Source organism: Tasmannia lanceolata, unplaced genomic scaffold (assembly GCF_043159265.1).
Source record: "Tasmannia lanceolata isolate RefF3 unplaced genomic scaffold, GAP_Taslan_0.1 ptg000020l, whole genome shotgun sequence".
Classification (NCBI taxonomy): Eukaryota; Viridiplantae; Streptophyta; class Magnoliopsida; order Canellales; family Winteraceae; genus Tasmannia; species Tasmannia lanceolata.
In genome coordinates this window covers 19658087-19669418 of record NW_027518697.1, presented here as the reverse complement: position 1 = coordinate 19669418, position 11332 = coordinate 19658087, and positions in this window count along the sequence as shown.

Here is an 11332-nt window from a genome sequence, read left to right as displayed (position 1 = left end):
CATCAGTGCCCTTTTATATTTATTGTTAAATCATAAATGTTAAGTATTTAAAACTTAGAGAACTGTGAATCGGTTCGGTTCGGTTCGGTTCGGTTCTGGGTCTCAGGACCCCAAACCCATAACCGAACCGGCTAATGTCGGTTCCCAAAAACTGGACCCGAAACCGAACTGAACCAAATAGGCCAGTCCAGTTTGGTTCTTTGGGTTAGATCCGGCCCATGTCAACCCCTAGGGCCAACTTTGACACTTTGTACTGAGAAACTACTTTAGTTGAGAACCAAACACTACTTACCAATACCCTACGAGGAGGCTAGTTCACTGCTCTACAAGAACTAGATGCCTGCTGTGTGAATCAGAAAAAGAAACAATTGATCATATTTTCTTCCGATGTGGATTCTCTAGCTAGATTTGGAGATCTATTCTCTGGAGAGCAAACACCAGGAGAAGACCAGCAAACTCTCTACAAGCCGAAATAGAGTAGCTTGTCATTCATTGGGGAGGTATATCTCAGGCAGCTACAACAGTTAAGTTAGCTTTTGATGGGGTCCGAACTCAGCGATGGGGTCCGAACTCAGCAACCAATTGGCTGTTGACACGTGGCCCTCACAGGGACCACTGCAAAGCCAACACCTGTCCCTGCTAGGTATGACACCTGGACCAATCAGGGACTTCCACCTGCCCCTCCTAGGTATGAGACCTGGTCCATACAGGGGCCACCACCTGTCCTGGATAGGTGGCTCTGAACCACCACCTGTCCTGGACAGGTGGCTCAGGATCACACTATAAATAGCCCTCATTTGTGCTAAGGTGAGGGATCTGAAAATCAAAACCCTAAGCTTTCTACTCTGACATTGCTCTGCACTCCTGCTCATACTGACTTAAGTGTCGAAGCGCCCGTCCGGAGCAACACTACGGGTTGGTCTTCTGACCCTTTGTCTTCTTGTATGTGCCCTTGTGCAGTGCAAGACTCCACCAGCCCTTCAGCTGTGGCTTGTCAGATCAGCCCTTCCGACCCTACCATAACCTGTTACCAATTTTAGACCTAACAGATTTGGCGCCATCCGTGGGACCCCGCAACAAAAAGCTGTTCGGAACCTCACTTAAGCAATGGTAGGGAAAAACGGAAAGCATGTGCCAACCTCCCGGACGACCCGGGCTACAGCCCCCCGCGAAGGAAGAAGCGAGCAACTGGCCTCGCAGATAGAGGTCGGGGCGGTAGGAGAGCGAAGTCCGACTCGCTCGGACCGTTCAGACCCTACCCCGACCCCGACCCCGAGGGAGATGCGGGCCCTTTTCCAGGAAATGACTGATGTGATTGCACAGTTCAGGAATCCGGCCCCCGCACTCCAGCAACACCCAGCCGAGGCCTCTCAGCCCACTCAGAGGAGGGGAAGCTCCCGCAGAGAGCACACGCCCCCGCCCCGAGAGCAGACTCGTCACTCTACAAGACGAGATCACCTCTCCCGGGACAAACATGTGCGCCCCGAGCCTCGCCTACATCACCGGTCGCGATCTCCCTCCGTACAAAGGCATGGCAGCAAGAGAGACGCCACCCAAGGAGAGGGATCGCGGCACCGGCGAAGGAGTCCGGCCAGTCAGTCCGGATCGGCTATGAGTCCGCCAGCAAGAAGAGAGAGGCCCGTCCACCGGACGGAGGAAAGAGAGGACCCGGTGTTGCGAAGGATCCAGCAGATCGACCACCGGATCGAAGAGCTCACTAGAGAGCAGGGCCGGCCTACCTCCCGGATCTTCACAAGCGCTCAACCATTTTCGGACAGAGTGCTCAACGCGGAGGCCCCTGCGGGCTGAAAGATGCCGCAGATTCCGCAGTATGACGGGACCACCGACCCCGTGGACCACTTGGAGACTTTCAGGACCACAATGCTCCTCCACGGGGCGTCGGATGGATTCCTTTGCCGGGCATTCCCCACCACGTTGACCGGAGCAGCGCGGGACTGGTACTCGCGGCTTAAACCCAGGTCCGTGGATAATTTTGATGATTTTGGGGATGACCTGGCCCGCCATTTCATGAGCAGCAGAAGACCCAGGAAGACGACGGCTTCGCTGATGGCTCTCAGGCAGGGAGATGATGAGGCCTTGAAAGTGTTCGTTGGTCGCTTTAATAGGGAAGCTCTTCACGTTCCCAACCTGGATCTCTCCGCGGCCACGAACGCCCTTCTGGCTGGCGCCCGATCAACTGACTTCAGGCTAGCAGTGGCCCGGCGCAACCCGCAGTCCCTCGCAGACCTGATGGCCGGGGCGGAGGAGTACATCTCGGTGGAGGAAACTCTCGCCGCCCTGGACTCTGCTAGCAAGAGAAGGCCCGAGGAGAAGAACCCTACCAAGCAGCGTAGGGATGATAAGTCTCAGAAGAAGGAGAGAAGCCCTTCCCGCAGGGATAGAAGCCCTTCCCGCAGGGATAGAAGCCCTTCTCGAAAGGGGAGAAGCCCCCACCCGAGAGAGCATTACACGCGGCTGACCGCGTCCAGAGCACAGATCCTGGCAGCCATTCGGGAAGAGGACTTCATCCGGTGGCCGGAGAGGCAGAACTCGTCGGCAAAAAGAAACATGTCCCAATACTGCAGGTTCCACAAGGACCACGGCCACGACACCAACGCGTGCCTTCATTTAAAGGAGGAGATCGAGCAGTTGATCAGCAGAGGGTACCTCGGAAGGTACTTGAAAAATGATGACAACAAAAGAGAGCGCAAGGACAAGCCGAAGCCCAGAGGCAGAAGCCCCTGGGGCGCTCAACCTCTAGGCGACCACATTCAAGCTCCGGCCCCGGCCAGACCCCTCCTCAGGTACCTCAACCTCAACCTCATGGTGTTATTGGTACCATTTCAGGAGGGCCGACCGCAGGAGGAACCTCTTCATCAGCCCGCAGGACTTATGCCCGGCAGGTCAACGCCGTCCATACCTGCAGCAAGAAGGCCAGGCTAGAGAACGAGATATCCTTTTCAGATGCAGATCTCGACGGCCTGATCCTCCCGCATGATGATGCCCTGGTCATCACCATGCTGGTGGCGAACTGGGAAATGAAGAAGATCTTGGTCGACAACGGGAGCTCCGCATACATCCTCTATTATCACGCCTTCGAGCGGATGCTGATCGGAACCGACCGTCTGAAGCCGGCCAACTCTGATCTGTTCGGGTTCTCCGGAGAAGTTGTCAAAGTTGAAGGGCAGATCGAGCTTCCAGTTCTTATCGGGGAGCCGCCCTGCCAGTCCGTCGCCATGGTGAACTTTTTGGTGGTAAGGGCCAAGTCCGCCTACAATGCTATCCTGGGTCGCCCCGGCCAGAATCTCCTCCGAGCGGTTCCCTCCGCCTATCATCAGAAGATGAAGTTCAGTACACCAGGGGGCGTAGGGGAAGTCAGAGGGGACCAGCCCCAGTCGAGGCAGTGCTATGCAGCGGCACTGAAAGGGAAGAATGCGTCCGAGTCTCTGCCGATCGAGCTGTTTGATCTAAGGGACGAAGCCCAGATCATAGTAAACGAGACGGCCGAGGACCTTATATCTATCCCGTTGTATAGCGATGACGACCAGAGGGTTGTTCAGATCGGCTCTGCCCTGCCAGAGGCCGCGCAGCAGGATCTTGCTCAGTTCCTCAGAGCCAATGCAGATGTCTTTGCCTGGGCTCCTTCAGACATGCCCGGCATCGACCCTGCAATCAGCACCCATGAGCTCGGGGTTGATCAGACCTGCAAGCCCGTGAAACAGAAGAGGAAGCACTTTGCACCAGAGAGGTGAAGGGCTATTAGAGAAGAGGTGGAAAGGCTTCTGAAGGCCGACTTCATCCGCGAGATCCAGTACCCGGACTGGCTCGCGAATGTTGTGATGGTGAAGAAGTCTAATGGGAAGTGGAGGACCTGCATAGATTTTACAGACCTGAATAAGGCCTGCCCGAAGGACAGCTACCCGCTCCCAAAGATCGATCAGCTCATCGACGCTACTGCAGGTCACGAGCTGCTAAGCTTCATGGACGCCTTCTCAAGATACAATCAGATCAGAATGCATGAGTCCGACATTCCGAAGACATCCTTTGTAACCGATCAATGGACTTATTGCTATCGAGTTATGCCTTTTGGACTGAAGAACGCAGGAGCCACCTACCAGCGGCTCGTCAACAGGCTGTTCAAGGAGCAGATCGGCCGTAATATGGAAGTATATGTGGACGATATGCTGGTCAAGAGCAGAGCTGCCTGCAATCATGTTACCGACCTCAAAGAAGCGTTTCAAGTCTTGAGGGAGCACAACATGAAGCTCAATCCGACCAAGTGTACGTTCGGCGTCGGAGCAGGCAAGTTTCTGAGCTTCATGGTAAGCCAGAGAGGGATAGAGGCAAATCCTGAGAAAATCAAGGCGGTGATGGAGCTGACTCCGCCCAGAACTATCAGAGAAGTACAGCGCCTGACCGGATTAGTAGCTGCCCTGGGGCGGTTCATCTCTAAGTCCGCAGAAAGATGCCTTCCGTTCTTCAATGCAGTCAAAGGTATAAAAACCGCGCCCTGGACTTCGGAGTGTCAAGCGGCATTTGAAGAGCTGAAACAGTACTTGTCCTCTCCGCCGTTGCTGTCGAAGCCAGAGCCAGGAGAAGAGCTGATTCTGTATCTCTCAGCGGGACCTTTGGCAGTTGCAGCAGTACTGATCAGAGAGGAGTACCACCAGCAAAAGCCGATCTACTATGTCAGTAAGGTCCTCCATGATGCAGAGACGAGATATCAGCGAGTCGAGAAGCTCGTATACGCCCTCGTTATGGCGGCCAGAAAATTAAGGCCGTATTTCCAAGCGCATACGATCAAGGTCCTGACGGGAGAGCCCCTCAGGCAGATCCTCCACCGTCCAGACACTTCAGGCCGACTTGTGAAGTGGGCCGTGGAGCTCAGCGAGTTTGACATCAAATATCTGCCCAGGCCAGCAATCAAAGCTCAGGTTCTTGCAGACTTCATAGCTGAATGTACCATCCTAGATTCAGACCCCGGGTCAGAAGCAGCGCTTCCTTCAGAAGCAGAACCGGTTATATCCAAGCAGCAGATCGAAGTCGAAGCGGTTCCGCTTCCCGGGCTTGAGAGTGCAGCTCCTCCGACCAGCCCGCTTTCATGTTCTGAAGAGCCGCTCTGGGAGGTATATGTCGACGGGTCTTCAAATAAAAGTGGCAGCGGTGCCGGACTAGTTCTCACAGGACCAGATGACTTTGTCCTGAATTATGCCCTGAGGTTTGGATTCCGTGCGTCAAACAATGAGGCAGAGTACAAAGCGCTCATCGCCGGAATGAACCTCGCCATTCAGGCCCGCGCTCAGAGACTGAAGGCGTACTGCGATTCACAGTTAGTCGTATGTCAGATCCAAGGAGTATATGAGGCCCGAGAAGAGCGAATGATCAAATACCTGCAAAGGGTCCGTAGTCTGGCCAGTAAGTTCGGAAGTTTTGAGGTCATCAGAGTCCCCCGGACTGAAAATACAAAGGCTGATGTGCTCTCAAAGCTAGCAGCATCAGGCTACACCGCTCTCAAAGAAATCCGTATGGAGTTCCTAAAGACCTCCAGTATTGATGGCCAGCCCGTCGTAGTAATGCAGATCGACGATGAGCCGTGCTGGATGGATGAGATCATCAGATATCTGCGCAGCGGAGAGCTCCTCGGGGAGAAAAAAGAGGCTCGTAAAGTCGTACAGCGGGCAGCAAGGTTTTCACTTGACGGCGAGACTCTGTACAAGAGATCTTACACCCTCCCGTACTTGAAGTGTCTCCGACCAACCGATGCCTTTTATGCCCTGCGAGAGACACATGAAGAGATTTGCGGAGAACATCTTGGGGGCAAGGCCCTTGCCATCAAAGTCCTTCTAAGAGGCCTGTACTGGCCTACATTGAGACAAGATGCACTGAGCCTTGTGAAGAAGTGTCAGAAGTGTCAGAAATTTTCTCCCGCCGTTCACCAGCCTGCCGTGCCAATGGCTCCGATCATCAGCCCTCTCCCTTTTGCTATCTGGGGAATGAACATCTTAGATCCTTTTCCGCCGGCCTCCGGAGGCCGCGAGTTCGTCGTTGTCGCCATCGACTACTTTACTAAGTGGGTAGAAGCTGAACCTCTGGCCAAGATCACCGAGCAGAACGTCCAGAACTTTTTCTGGAAATCAGTGGTGTGCAGATTCGGGATACCCCGGATCCTCATAACAGACAATGGCAAACAGTTCGACTCAAAGAACTTCAGAAAGTTTTGTGCAGATCTGAAGATTGAGCAAAGGTTCACTTCCGTGGCACACCCTCAGACGAATGGACAGACCGAAGTGACGAACAGGACTTTGCTGCAGGGGATAAATAAGAGACTGGATGATAAGGCCGGACGCTGGGCTGACGAGCTGTACCATGTGCTCTGGGCGTATCGGACTACCCCACGCACTGCAATGGGTGAGTCGCCTTTCAATCTCTCCTTCGGAACAGAGGCTGTGATTCCGGTTGACATCGGCATTCCTTCCCCAAGAATTGTTAACTTCAATGAACAGCTGAATGGGGATGGGCTCCGTGTCAACCTCGACTTGCTTGAGGAAGTCCGTGAAGAGTCACAGATCAGAGCCGCAGCGTATAAGCAGAATGTGTCTAGATACCATGACACGAAGATCCGACCAAGGGAGTTCCGCACAGGCGACTTAGTTTTGAGGAAAGCGGCCGTCTCCCAATCAAGAAGGGTGGACAAACTCTCCCCGACTTGGGAAGGGCCGTACCGAGTCAAAGAGGTCATCCGTCCAGGAAGCTACCGCCTAGAGACACTTGACGAGCAGCTGCTGCCGCACGCCTGGAATTCCAGAAATCTTCAAATATACTATCAATAGTCTTTTCCTTTGCCTTTGAAGGCCTGTAAAGAATCTCTGTAATTAAATTTCAAAGAGAAATAAAGTGGAGTTGTCTCTGAACTGTGTCCCTCACTTTTGAGTCACTAGTATATGCCAGCTCCCCCATCAAAAGACTCTAACTGTTTGCAGACTTAGCTCTCATTCTAAGTGTTTGCAGACTTAGAGAACGGCAGTGGAGCACTCCGGCGCGTCCAATTTGGTATGGAGATCAGTTCCAACCACGGACCCGCCCTAGTGGAAGACCACCTCAAAGACCTGCCCGGCCTGGCCGTCCATAGCCTAAGCCGGACAGGATATGACGCAATCGCTAGACGCCAAAAGACTCTAAGTGTTTGCAGACTTAGCTCTCATTCTAAGTGTTTGCAGACTTAGAGAACGGCAGTGGAGCACTCCGGCGCGTCCAATTTAGTGTGGAGATCAGTTCGAACCATGGACCCGCCCTAGTGGAAGACCACCTCAAAGACCTGCCCGCACTGGCCGTCCAGAGCCTTAGCCGGACAGGATATGGCGCAATCGCTAAACGCCAAAAGACATGCCCGGCCTGGCCGTCCACAGCCTAAGCTGGACAGGATATGGCGCAATCGCTAGACGCCAAAAGACTCTGAGTGTTTGCAGACTTAGCTCTCATTCTAAGTGTTTGCAGACTTAGAGAACGGCATCGGTGCACTCCGGCGCGTCCAATTTGGTGTGAAGATCAGTTCTGATCAGTTCTAACCACATGGACCCGCCCTAGTGGAGAACCACCTCAAAGACCTGCCCGGCGTGGCCGCCCAGAAGGCTTAGCCGGACAAGATATGGCGCAATCGCTACGCGGCAAAAGACCTGCCCGGCATGGCCGTCCACAGGCTTAGCCGGACAGGATATGGCGCGTTCGCTAAACGCCAAAAGACCTGCCCGGCATGGCCGTCCACAGGCTTAGTCAGACATGATATGACGCGTTCGCTAAACGCCAAAAGACCTGCCCGGCATGGCCGTCCACAGGCTTAGCCGGACAGGATATGGCGCGTTCGCTAAACGCCAAAAGACCTGCCCGGCATGGCCGTCCACAGGCTTAGCCGGACAGGATATGGTGCAATCGCTACGCGACACAGGGTTAGCCGGACAGGATATGACGCGTTCGCTAAATGCCAAAAGACCTGCCCGGCCTGGCCGCCCAGAAGGCTTAGCCGGATAGGATATGGCGCGTTCGCTACGCGACAAAAGACCTGCCCGGCATGGCCGTCCACAGGCTTAGCCGGACAGGATATGACGCGTTCGCTAAATGCCAAAAGACCTGCCCGGCCTGGCCGCCCAGAAGGCTTAGCCGGACAGGATATGGCGCAGTCACTAAACGACAGCGGATCTGCCCGGCCACGACGCCCAGGAGGTTTGGCCGGACAGACTTCTGGTTCAAATTTCGGCCGGACTGGACAGCCCAGAGGCTCCTGCCCGGCTGTGCTCCCTCAGGCCAAGCTCTAAGGCCGGACCAGGCTACCCAGAGGCCCCTGTCCGGCCGCGGTTTCACCTGGCCCATTCTGAGGCCGGCCTCAGCTGCCCAGAGGCCTTAAGGCCGGCCAGATGTTGTTTTACCCTCTTTTTGCTTCCCCTAGCCGCTGTCACAACTCGGAGAACCAGGGGGCAACTGATGGGGTCCGAACTCAGCGATGGGGTCCGAACTCAGCAACCAATTGGCTGTTGACACGTGGCCCTCACAGGGACCACTGGAAAGCCAACACCTGTCCCTGCTAGGTATGACACCTGGACCAATCAGGGACTTCCACCTGCCCCTCCTAGGTATGAGACCTGGTCCATACAGGGGCCACCACCTGTCCTGGACAGGTGGCTCTGAACCACCACCTGTCCTGGACAGGTGGCTCAGGATCACACTATAAATAGCCCTCATTTGTGCTAAGGTGAGGGATCTGAAAATCAAAACCCTAAGCTTTCTGCTCTGACATTGCTCTGCACTCCTGCTCATATTGACTTGAGTGTCGAAGCGCCCGTCCGGAGCAACACTACGGGTTGGTCTTCTGACCCTTTGTCTTCTTGTCTGTGCCCTTGTGCAGCGCAGGACTCCACCAGCCCTTCAGCTGTGGCTTGTCAGATCAGCCCTTCCGGCCCTACCATAACCTGTTACTAATTTTAGACCTAACAGCTTTCAATGCTTCTATATACAGACTATGCAGAGAAAGAAATGAAAGAGTGTTTCAGCTCAAAAAGAAGCACGAGTCTATGGTTCTTAAAGAGATCCTAAGTGACGTCAATATATGAATGAGTGGTCTTCCGAACGCAAATGAAGACTCTTCCATCAACGTTCATAAAATGTCATATATAGGCACATCCAAATTCAGAAATTGTCTCTCTTTTGCAGCTGGATCAAACCGAACCTGGGGGAGATGAAGCTGAATACTGATGCCTCTCTAGGCACTTCAGGAGGGGGAATTGGATGCATCTTTAGAGACAATGATGGAATGCCTCTATCTATCTTCTCCATCAACACTGAAACTGAAGATATTATTGGTCTCGAGATTTCTGCAATTCACTATGGAGTCCTCCTCTGCACTAGAAACTGGGGAATCAGAAGTCTTTGGGTGGAATTTGACTCTCTTTTTGCTGTAAATATGATTGCTGGAAAAGTGGATCCTCCTTGGAAGAAAGCCCACATTGAGAAATTTTATCAACCATCGGCTCGTTCAGTTCATGGAAACTCACTCACACTTGGGGAGAAGCCATTCTTTTATCTCCTCCAGCTCTCCTTTCAATCCTCTAGGCTGATAGGACTGAGATTTTTTTGAGATTGTAGGGATTTTTATTTTTCTGTTTTTTATATTGTAGTCTTCTGTTTCTCCTTCTTCTTTTTAATATATTCCGGTGGGGTCTGCCTAACCCCAGCTTCCTTACAAAAAATAAATAAATAAGGTTCTAATTCACCACTATTCTGTGAGTCAAATGATAGAACCTGTACATATCTAATCACCAATTTGAGGGAGCCATTTGGAATTGGTGGGGGCTTTTTGGTGTTGGGAGGCGAGGCTGCTTCCACCTGTTGCGGAAAGATTGAAAGCAAAGTTCTTGTTCCGGCATCCGCTGCATTCCCAATCTCCTTCTCCCCTTCCCCCATTTTGATTATTCATTTCTTTGTGTTACGGGCCCGAGCGGGGTCGACCTAGGCATGGGACTAGGTGGGACCTAACCTGGTATTCGGAGTAATGATTCTGTACGTAACATTTTGTATCATAGAAGCTACCACGCCCCAGTGTTCAAGTCGCGGAAGGGGAGACATGTAGAGAGGACTACCTGGAAGGGCTACTTGGTAAAAAGCAAGAATGACATTGTTGCAGAAGGGGTGACCCGTGGAAAAGGCTACCTGGAAAAAGGGCCAGAGACCAGAGTGAAAGTCGTCACATAGTGGGCCGCCGAGGATGGCGGATTCGAAAGCGTGATGGTATGTTACGATCTTAAGTGTAGGCCTGTCTAGGTATGGGACTAGGTGGGACCCAGCATGGTATGGGGCATGTTTAAAGGGTCCAGACTAACACATTCTATCAGCTTTGAAGCCTTTGGCATATTGTCTAGGTACCTAACACTTTGTTATCTTTCAGTAGTGTAATAAAGAAGGGAGAAGAAGAACAATGATTTGGGGAAAACTAGGGCTTGCCTCCAATTCTCATGAAGAAGACCAATGTTGAGGGAATTGAAGAGGGATCAATTCATCGGTCACCAGTCAAAATTGAGAATGAAAGCAAATACTCTCTCAATTTAACTGTCTTGTATCTGTTGCAGCTATCAAAACAGAGCCAATCAGGGACCCACCAACTTAAGGAGCAGTTTGGATGCAAGCTTTTGTCTCCATTCACGAGGTGACTGGTCTGACATGCGACAGACCAGCCACAAAATGCCTTTTGCGATGGACGCTAGCAATTCCCTTTTATAATATAGGCATTGGTAAAATTCTAGGCTTTATAAGCTAAAATCTGGATTCTACATTTTCACAATCGTGAAATCCATGTTTTTGCTTATACAACCTTGGTTTTAGCTTACAAAATACATATTTTAGATTGTATAATCCAGGATTTTACAATCCTGAGTAATAAAATCCATGTATCCAGAAGGTCACAAAAGGTCCCACAGGATCAAATGTCGACACAGTTGAAAAATCATTCATTGGACGGTTAGGATCGTCCAGAATTTCCCATCAAACTCAAAATCATTGATTATAGAAACTAGGAAAGATAGCTATCATCGATATAAATCATGACAATCGTTTTATGGGTCCCACACATGATATCATGTGTAACTGAGACTGTTGATCATGTAGAATATCATGAGGCAACAAATCAATGGTTCAGCTTTTCTCGATGGAACATAAATTAGGCTTTGAAAGATTCAATTGCTGATATCATTCAGTCTAGGTGGAATTACCGACATTGGGTCGGACTTGTGATCGTTGATCTGATAATAGACTCGATCCCTATCACATCGGACTTGGGAGGGCCAGAAAG